The sequence below is a fragment of the Schistocerca americana genome, chromosome 4 (assembly GCF_021461395.2).
Source record: "Schistocerca americana isolate TAMUIC-IGC-003095 chromosome 4, iqSchAmer2.1, whole genome shotgun sequence".
In the NCBI taxonomy this organism is placed as follows: domain Eukaryota; kingdom Metazoa; phylum Arthropoda; class Insecta; order Orthoptera; family Acrididae; genus Schistocerca; species Schistocerca americana.
In genome coordinates, this window is record NC_060122.1 from 833512810 (window position 1) to 833523125 (window position 10316).

A 10316-nucleotide genomic window follows, 5' to 3' on the forward strand; every position below is an offset into this window, starting at 1 on the left:
TTTTGAACACTATTAATCTAAATACATTGTTTGTTCTCTATCAAAATCTTTCATTTGCTAACTATGCCTATCAGTAGTTAGTGCCTTCAGTAGTTTGAATCTTTTATTTAGCTGGTATTAGTGGCGCTCGCTGTATTGCAGTAGTTCGACTAACAAAGATTTTTGTGAGGTAAGTGATTTGTGAAAGGTATAGGTTAATGTTAGTCAGGGTCATTGTTTTGTAGGGACTATTGAAAGTCAGATTGCGTTGCGCTAAAAATATTGTGTGTTAGTTTAGTGTTGATCGGAATATGTAAAGAGCGAAGTGTCTGAGTACGTTCAACTCCGCTCAGCTGTTTGAAAATCAAATAATGTAAGAGTTTTATCAGCATAGTAATTCATTAATTTTTCTAAGGGAACGTTTCAACCTCTCATGGCGTAATTGCCGCCAGGTTGGGAAGCAATGCCCTAGGACCTTCGAAATATTTGTCGCTGTTCTGTTACCTTGGCCCTCCTTGTTAGAGTTTTCCCCACACGCCTATCCTTGTCGACTGTACGGAGAACTTCCTCATTTCGTATCAGTCCACCTAATTTTCAACGTTCTTCAGTAACACTTAACCTCACACTCGGCAACTACCTGCTTTCCCGCTGTTCCAAAAGTTCATGTTACTATTCTATCGAACGCTGAGCCCAAGACGTAAATTCTCAGAAATTTTGGTAAAATTAATAACAATTTTGACACGTCTTTTGGCCAGGAATGCCCTCTTTACATGTCCAGGTCTATTTTTGTGTCATACTTTCTTCGTTTATCATATATTAAACTGTTGTTGTTGTTGGGGTCTTCAGTCCTGAGACTGGTTTGACGTAGCTCTCCATGCTACTCTATCTTGTGCAAGCTTCTTCATCTCCCAGTACCTACTGCAGCCTACATCCTTCTGAATCTGCTAAGTGTATTACCTCCGGAATATTTTACCCAAGAGGACGCCATCATCATTTAATCATACAGTGAAGCTGCATGCCCTCGGGAAAAATTACGGCTGTAGTTTCCCCTTGCTTTCAGCCGTTCGCAGTACCAGCGTCCGAAGCTCGTGGTCGTGCGGTAGCGTTCTCGCTTCCCACGCCCGGGTTCCCATGTTCGATTCCCGGCTGGGTCAGGGATTTTCTCTGCCTCGTGATGACTGGGTGTTGTGTGCTGTCCTTAGGTTAGTTAGGTTTAAGTAGTTCTAAGTTCTAGGGGACTGATGACAATAGATGTTAAGTACCATAGTGCTCAGAGCCATTTGAGCCATTTGCAGTACCAGCACAGCAAGGCCGTTTGGTTAGTGTTACAAGGCCAGGTCAGTCAATCATCCACACTGTTTCCCCTGCAACTACTGAATAGGCTGCTGCTCCTCTTAAGGAACCAAACGTTTGTCTGGCCTCTCAACAGATACCCCTCCGTTGTGGTTGCACCTATGGTACGGCTATCTGTATCGTTGAGGCACGCAAGCCTCCCCACCAACGGCAAGGTCCATGGTTCATGGGGGGAACACAAAAATATAACGCGCCACAAAGGAATTATCTGAACGGGTCCCGTAATAGCGGGAAAGAAGGTAGTTGAAGAGTGTGGGGTGGTTACTGAAGAGTGTTGAAAATTAGGTGGACAGATACGAAATGAGGAAGTTCTCCGTAGAGTTGACAAGGATAGGTGTATGGGGAAAAGGGCAAGGGCCAAGATGACAGAACATGTACAGATAAACAAATGATTCCAGTTTCAGAAAAGTTGATTTATTGAAGAGAAGGAGCTTCATAAATTGAACAAGTCAGTAACAAGTTGGTCCACATATGGCCCCTGTGCAAGTAATTATTCACTTTGTCATCGATATACAAAGTTATCGGATGTCGTCCCGAGGGATACCGTGAGAAATTCTCTCCAATTGGAGTATTAAATCGTCAAAATCCCGAGCTCGTTGGAGGGCCCCGCCCGTAATGCTCGAAACGTTCCCAACTGGGGAGAGGTCCGTCGACTTTGCTGGTGAGGTAGAGTTTGGCAAGCAGGAAGACAAGCAACTGAAAGTATTGCCGTTTGCAGGCGGACAATATCTTGCTGAAATGTAAGCCCAGCATGGCTTGCCAAGAAGGGCAACAAAACACGACGTAAAATATCGACGACGTACCGCTGTGTCGCAAGTGTGCCGCGCGTGACGATCAAACCGGTCCTGCTGTCAAATAAACCGGCACCCCGGAAAATCAGTCCTGGTGGTTCTCTCGCCATATGGCGGGCTACAGTCTGGTTGATATGTCACTGCTGTCCAGAGCGTCTCCAAAAACGCCTTCGGCTTGGACTCTCATTGACTGGAGTAGAATTACCTTCAGTAAAGAGTCCCGCTTCGAAGTGAGCCCCGATGACCAGCAAAGACGCATCTGGGGAGGCCCCAGTCACCAGTTGATACCAACCTGACTGTCGGTCACCATACAGCCAGACAACCAGGAACGATGGTCTGGGGTGCCATTTGTTTTCATTTTGGAGTCCCTCCGGTTGTCGTCTTTGGCACACATAAAGCACTGCCGTACGTCGACGATATTCTTTCTATACTGATGCCCTTCTTAACAAGCCATGCTGAGCTTACATTTCAGCAAGGTTTTACCCGCTCACTTACGACAAGCGTTTGCACTTCTTGTCTTCGTGCGTGCCAAACCTTGTCCAGCAAGGTCGCCGGATCTCTGCCCAACCGAGGGCGCTCCGAACAGCTCGGTATTTTGGCGATGTAAGGTGTCCAGTGGACCGAATTCGGCACGATATCCCTCAAGAGGATATCCTACAACTTTTTCTATCGATAACAAACCGAACAATTGCTTGCTTAAGGAACGTAGGTGAAACAATATGTTATTGACGTGTTCAGTTTCTGAAGCTCCTTTTCATGAATAAATCATCAAATTTTTCTGAAACTGTTATCATTTATTTGTCTGTACATTTGCATCATGTCTGCAGATTACGGTCCCACTCGGATAATTCCTTCGTGGTGCAGTATTTTTTTTCTTTTCTTACCCTAGCAGTGGTTGGGAAGGGAGTGAGACAGGGTTGCAGCCTAGCCCCGATGTTATTGAGCAATCAGTAAAGGAAACAAAAGAAAAATTCGGAGTAGGTATTAAAATCCATGGAGAAGAAACAAAAGGTTTGAGGTTCGCCGATGACATTCTAATTCTGTCAGAGACAGCAAAGGACGTGGAAGAGCAGCTGAACGGAATGGACAGTGTATTGAAAGGAGGATATAAGATGAACATCAACAAAAGCAAAACGAGGATAATGGAACGTAGTCGAATTAAATCGGGTGATGCTGAGGGAATTAGATTATGAATGAGACAGTTGAAGTAGTAAATGGGTTTTGCTATTTGGGGAGCAAAATAACTGATGATGGTCGAAGTAGAGAGGATATAAAATGTAGCGTGGCAATGGCAAGGAAAGCGTTTCTGAAGAAGAGAAATTTGTTAACATCGAGTATAGATTTAAGTGTCAGCAAGTCGTTTCTGAAAGTATTGGTATGGAGTGTGAAACGTGGACGATAAACACTTTAGACAAGAAGAGAATAGAAGCTTTCGAAATGCGGTGCTACTGAAGAATGCTGAAGATTAGATGGGTAGATCACATAACTAATGAGGAGGTATTGAATAGAATTGGGGAAAAGAGGAGCTTGTGGCACAACTTCAGGGGCTGAAATATTGAAGCATGTAGGTGATAACACATTCATAGGGATGCAACGCTCTCTCCTTCAGAGTTGGCACACAGACACACGGAGATTGACTCAAAAGAATGGGAAGTTGCAGTTATCCGCGCACTACATAGGAAAGCGTCACAAGAATGATGTTTTTGATTACAGAGGGAACTCTCTCTTGCCAGTAATCTGCAAAATTCACTAAAATGTCCTACAAACAGATATATAAGATGCAACCAGAACACAAGAGGTGAATGCCCAGTAGTGTTCCAGTCGGGAGGTTCAACTCCGGAGCAAACTCTGAGCTTGAAACTTCTACTCAAGCGCAGATAAACTACTTTAAACCATGGGGGTACACATTCGTGGTCTTCAGAAAAGCCTTTGATTTAGTCGATCGCACCACACTTTTTAACGTGTTGTATGAATTTCGTATCGATACTAAGAGCATCAACTCCATCAAGCAAAGACTCACAGACACTCAGTCCCAGGTAAAATACATGTAATAGACTTCAGAAACTTTTTATACCAAGGGAACAGCCTATCTTCTATGTTATTTAAGTTCGTTCCCAACATGTGTTATTACACCCTGGTGGCTAAAATGAATCTTTTTGAGGTATAAAAACAAAAATGGTCCAATGAAAATTATCTATTTAGAAAATAATAGCTGTTACGGTAGACTCTAATATATGACAGATCATCGTTAGCCGTGTGACAGTCACTAGTGGATTAAAGCATCCTCTGCATTTTTCTACACATTTCGATCTCTAGCAATATGAATTCCTGTTGCTCTCGCTTACCTTCTATTGGCATCTGCCTATCTTTCGTCTATCTTCTCAGCCTTTTGTTATATATTGTAATATAGGAAAGAAATTCCCTTGGCCACCTACTATCCACCTTGCTGGCTACTGTCCAGCCCGTCTCCTTAGTTTCTCCATCACTGTCATAGATACATCTTCATTCTAACGTGTCCCATAATCAGTGTATTTGGATTCCTCTCTCTACCAGTAATTTGCAACATGCATCGCACTTTTGGTCGCTGGGCCACCCTCAAAATTTGAATCGTCTTCGTGACTAAAGACTTCCTGAGAAAAAAATTGTTATTATAATGGGTCGTAAACGTTCAGTTTCATACACAATTAAAACTTTACTTTGAAAACTTCTTTTGTCTACCAGAAACATTGTATGCCTTTATATTCTTCTGATTATTTCTTTTTCTGTTTATCCAGGGGTACTAGTTATCACTCATCATCGGTAATAAATTCAAATACAAACTCTTTTCTAATGAGAAAAATTGTCAAATAAATACATGCGTTCTAAGACCAGTTTCTGTGATTGAAGGAATGATTTCAGATGGTGAAATTCAAGCGGAAGTACAGTTTTTGTACCACCAGAAGGCAACAAATTATAAACGGACTATCATTAAACGGAATTTGCATTATTTTAGCGGAAGATCTGCTTTTACTATTGAAAAAACTTTAAAGAATACCGCAGTAACGGCCTTGCCGCAGTGGTGATACCGGTTCCCGTCAAATCACCGAAGTTAAGAGCTGTCGGACTTCGCTACCTGACTGAGAAGTAGCGGCTCCAATCACGTAAACTGACACACGGCAGGGAGAGCAGTGTGCTGACCACAAGCCCCTTCATGTCTGCATCCAGTGACGCCAATATGCTGCGGTTGACACGGCAGTCGGTCGGTACCGTTGGGCCTTTCGAGAGCTGTTTGGACGGAGGGAGTAAAGAACACCGATTCCATCCGCCATAACTTACAGGCGTGAAAGTAGGCATTCGACTACAGTAGCAATGGAGACAAAAGTGAAGAACTGAATGAACTTGGAGAGTGACTTGCATTGTGCAATGGAGGACACCAAATCAAATATATATATAAAAAAAACTTTAGAAATAAACAGAACCAGGTAACTGGGCTACAGGACTGTAGAACATTCGTCAAATCATTTGGGAGAACATCATAGAAAAAGAGACAACTGAGATTCGCATTCTTAAATGGGAAACAGCACACAAGACTATTACTGAACTGTCCTGCAATAAAAGAAATATTAGCAGAAATGCGAAACTCCGTCACTACACTACGGTCATTAGGCCACAGGTAGTTTGTGAAGCAGACGCACTCACTTTAGATCAGAATTGATCCACTCAACACACTAGAGCTCAGAAAAGGCAAATTTATTTGGAAGATATTAGGACCTAAGAAGAACCACGATGGAGAGTGGAAGATCATGAACAATACTGAACACCTAAGAGACGCTATACGCTCCTTACGATCTGACAATGTAAGTGTAGTCTGAATTCAGAGAAATTGTGTCGACATCAACTGAGACGTGTATACCAAATAAACCGATAAAAAGAGATAGCACTGATTCCCAATGGTACACGAAACGGGTGAGACCACTGTTGCTGAAGTAACGAAAAAAGCATTCCAAATTAACAGAACTCAAAATTCCTAAGTTTGGTGAAGATTTAAACAAGCTCGAAATTTAGAGTGAACCTCAACACGAGATGCTTTTAATAGCTTCTACAACGGAACTCTGTCTCTAAATCTGGGAGAAAACTCGAAGAGATTCTGGTCATATGTAAAGTATACCAGTGGAAAGGCACCATAAACACCATCACTAACAATTGTGAAATTCAGATTCGATTCATACTGTGCATAATAAAAGCTCATGGCCAGAGGTGTAATGTGGCAAAGCACCAAGATGCACTTCTCAGCCGTTGTCGAGAAAATCGACATTTAAAAGAAACCGTTGCGGTGAAATACTCTCTACGATTAACAATTCTCTACAGCGTCGTGGCGCAGCGGTAAGCGCTAGGGTTCGTAATCCGAAGGTCGCCGGATCGAATTTCGCGCCATGCAATTTTTTTTATGATTAGTTTTTTGTAATTCAAATATATATATAAAGTATTGATGAATTGATTATGCAGGTTGGTGAAGGCGGGTCGCTCTCCAATTGTACCGCCTCCATTTTTCCGTTTTTTTTAACAGGGTGTACCAAAGCTCTCCCGTCCGCACTGATTTTCGACAATTTTATAAGTTGCGCTAGGGACCGCATCTACCTTCTTTCGAAGTTAGCAGGCAACTACGCTGTTATGCGGCGGCTCGTTTCGGCCCATTCAACATCTGTCCTTCAAGTGTAACGAGCGAGTAACGGAGTTTATATTTCATACCTGCCACAGCAAATTTGTGTTCGTGGGGTCTCTATTCTAATTCGAACGTTTGACTTACGCTATACGTATTCGTTTCGGAATATCGTTTCTACGTCTTCCGTTAACTATACGTGGTTAACATTATGAAGACAATTAATAACATTTGTGAAATACAACTTTGTTTGCGGAAAACATAATGATGTTCGAAGTCGCCAGTTTTTCCACGACAAACGACTTTCAACAACTTATTATATGCATAATTGTTGCAACTGATTGCCGGGAATTATATATATATATATATATATATATATATATATATATAATAAAAAACAGATACTAAAAAAAAAAAAGGTTGCATAGCGCGAGATTCGATCCGGCGACCTTCGGATTACGAACCCGATCGCTTACCGCTTCGCCACGACGCTGTAGAGATCTGTTAATCTTACAGAGTATTTCACCGCAACGGTTTCTTTTAACTGTCGATTTTCTCGACAACGGCTGAGAAGTGCATCTTGGTGCTTTGCCACATTGCACCTCTGGCCATGAGCTTTTATTATGCGCAGTATGAATCGAATCTGAATTTCACAATTGGCAGCCTCCCCTTGTAAGCGATAAAAATGGCGATTTAGTGATGACAGTGCGATTAAACTGTAGTTACTAAACACAGTTTTCCGCTACACCTTTACCAAAGAAAACGAAGTAAATATTCCAGAATTAGAATCTATAAAAACTGCGACTATGAGGCGCTTAGGTAAATATCCTCGTTGTGGCCAAGTAGCTTAAATCACTTAATAAATGTGAGGCTTCTGGTCCAGATTGTATACCAGGTTCGTTTCAGAGTATGCTGATGCAACAGCTCTATACTTAGCAATCATGTACAACCGCTCGCTCGTCGAAAGAACCTTATCTAGAGACGGGAAATTCGCCGAGTCGCAGCAATACCCAAGAAAGCAAACAGGAGTAATCTGCTGAATTATAGACACATATCACTAACGTCGATTGTACTAGATTTTCGAACATATACGTGATCGAACGTTATGAGTTACCTAAGAAAACGAAGAGACTGTATACATCATGCTTGTCCATCCTCTTATGGAGCGTTGCTGTGCACTGTGGGACCCGCATCAGACGGGACATATGGAGGACATCGAAAAAGTTCAGAGAAAACCAGCTCGTTTTGTGTTATTGATGGAGAGAGTGCCATGGGTATGATATGCAAACTGGGGTGGCAATCATTAAAAGGGAGGCGTTGTTGTTGGGCTAGGATCTTCTCGTCAAGTGTCAATCACCAACTTTCTCCTGAGTTTGAAAATATTTTGTTGGCGCCCACGTACCTACTGATAAATGATCATCATAATAAAATAAGAGAAATCAGAGCTCGCACGCAAAGGTTTAAGTGTTCGCGGAACGGTAGAGAAATAGCTTGAACGTGGTTCGATGAACTTTCTGCCAGCGCCTTAATTATGAACTGCAGAGTAATGTAGATGTAGATGTAGGTGTAGATGTCATACAGGAATGACGCCTGAAGTTCTACGGCCATAGTCCGCAGCTCGTGGTCGTGCGGTAGCGTTCTCGCCTCCCGCGCCCGGGTTCCAGGGTTCGATTCCCGGTGGGGACAGGGATTTTCTCTGCCTCGTGACGACTGGGTGTTGTGTGCTGTCCTTAGGTTAGTTAGGTTTAAGTAGTTCTAAGTTCTAGGGGACTGATGACCATAGATGTTAAGTCCCATAGTGCTCAGAGCCATTTTCTACGGCCATATAAAATCCATAACTCAAGCAGACAAGCAAGAAGGACGCTATGTGCTATGAGAAACTCCTCTCCAAACGTGCATATGACAGATACACCGACAATATCAGAGACCTGACGCAATCCTGCAATACACAGGACACATTCAGAAGTAATATCGGAAAATGGGTGATAGAGGGAGTACGCCAGTGACATAACAGAAGAGGAAATTCTCCGAAGAACAGAGACAGCAGATAAGCCAACGCAGGAAAAATTACTGGCAAAAGTAAAGGGAGGAGAGCGTAAGTCTGGTCCTAAGTAGGCTTTTTCAAAATGGTTCAAATGGCTCTGAGCACTATGGGACTTAACATCTGAGGTCATCAGACCCCTACAACATGTAACTACTTAAACCTAACTAACCTAAGGACATCACACACATCCATGCCCGAGGCAGGATTCGAGCCTGCGACAGTAGCGGTCGCACTGTTCCAGACTGAAGCGCCTAGAACCGCTCGGTCACAGCGACCGGCAGTAGGCTTTTTACTAAAAATAATAGGAACCGACCAGGTTTGAGTGGGACCAGCGATATGAGGGTTCAGTACAAACTTAATAACTTATATAACTAATTCATCGAGAATCATGACTATTTTTGCCTCTTACCGATGTTGATACTGGCAAAATATCGGTCCCTACGATTCCAAGACGTTGGAGAATGTTTTAATTTTAAGTCTGATGTCGGATTACAAATGACAAAACAAATACTTTTTTGTGTTACGTAATTACAAATTAACTACCTGAGTCTTTCCTTTTACGTGTACATAAAACCTTGATTCTTGCCAAATTTCATAATTCTACGTCAACGGGAAGTACCGTATAGAATGACGGCTTGCACGACTGGATGACACTGCTGTTCATAAACCTTTCGGCGTATGAGGTCGTGGTCCACGAAACTCTTCTGTTTATGAAGTTTCGTCCAGAACTGCGATGGACATCTTCAGAGGCGTTGCTCCTCCTTGCTCACTGACGGGTCGGACATCTGACAGCGACACGTATACTGTCTAAAAGTGAGGCTCGCCGGAGTTACACGTAATAAGCAGAGATCATCTTTGTCAAAAATAAACTTTACTATCGACTGTCGTCTTGTCAAAGAAAAAAAATATTTAGCGACTCTGTAGAGCTAGGGTCCATATGTCACTATGTTTCATGGTCTCTTCTTTTCCATTATAATTATTCCTATGTTTATATATTTCAGTGGCTTTTCTGTATAGCCGTACATAATAGTTCTTCGTCGTGAATAAAATGTTTGTTTCACAACATTTCACTTCGTGACTTCCTGACTGAAGAGCATGCTCTGCTACAGCCGACTTGTCTATTTTCCCTAGTCAGCAAAGACGCTTGTGTTCCTTTAGCCCTGTATTCGCGCTTTTCTTGTTCCAATATACACTTTACTACAGTACACTGAATTTTATATACGTCACATACTGACAGAGGAGGGCCCTTCTCCTTTACAGATCGAAGTGCTTGATCTTTGTTGTTCAAAAAGCGGTCTAATGTCATGAGTCTGTAGAATCTTTCCGATTTGATCTGTTACTTTTTTAATTATAGGGACAGAAACCGTACTCTTTCATCGTTTTTTATGCTTGGCCTTCGGCCTTCCGTTATTTGGGTGTAGAATTCCGTTTGCTTCTTTCCAAAAGGAGCCATTTTTCTCGAAAGCCTGTCTTGGATGTTATAGTTCGGCGTGCAGGCATTCCAGAGTGC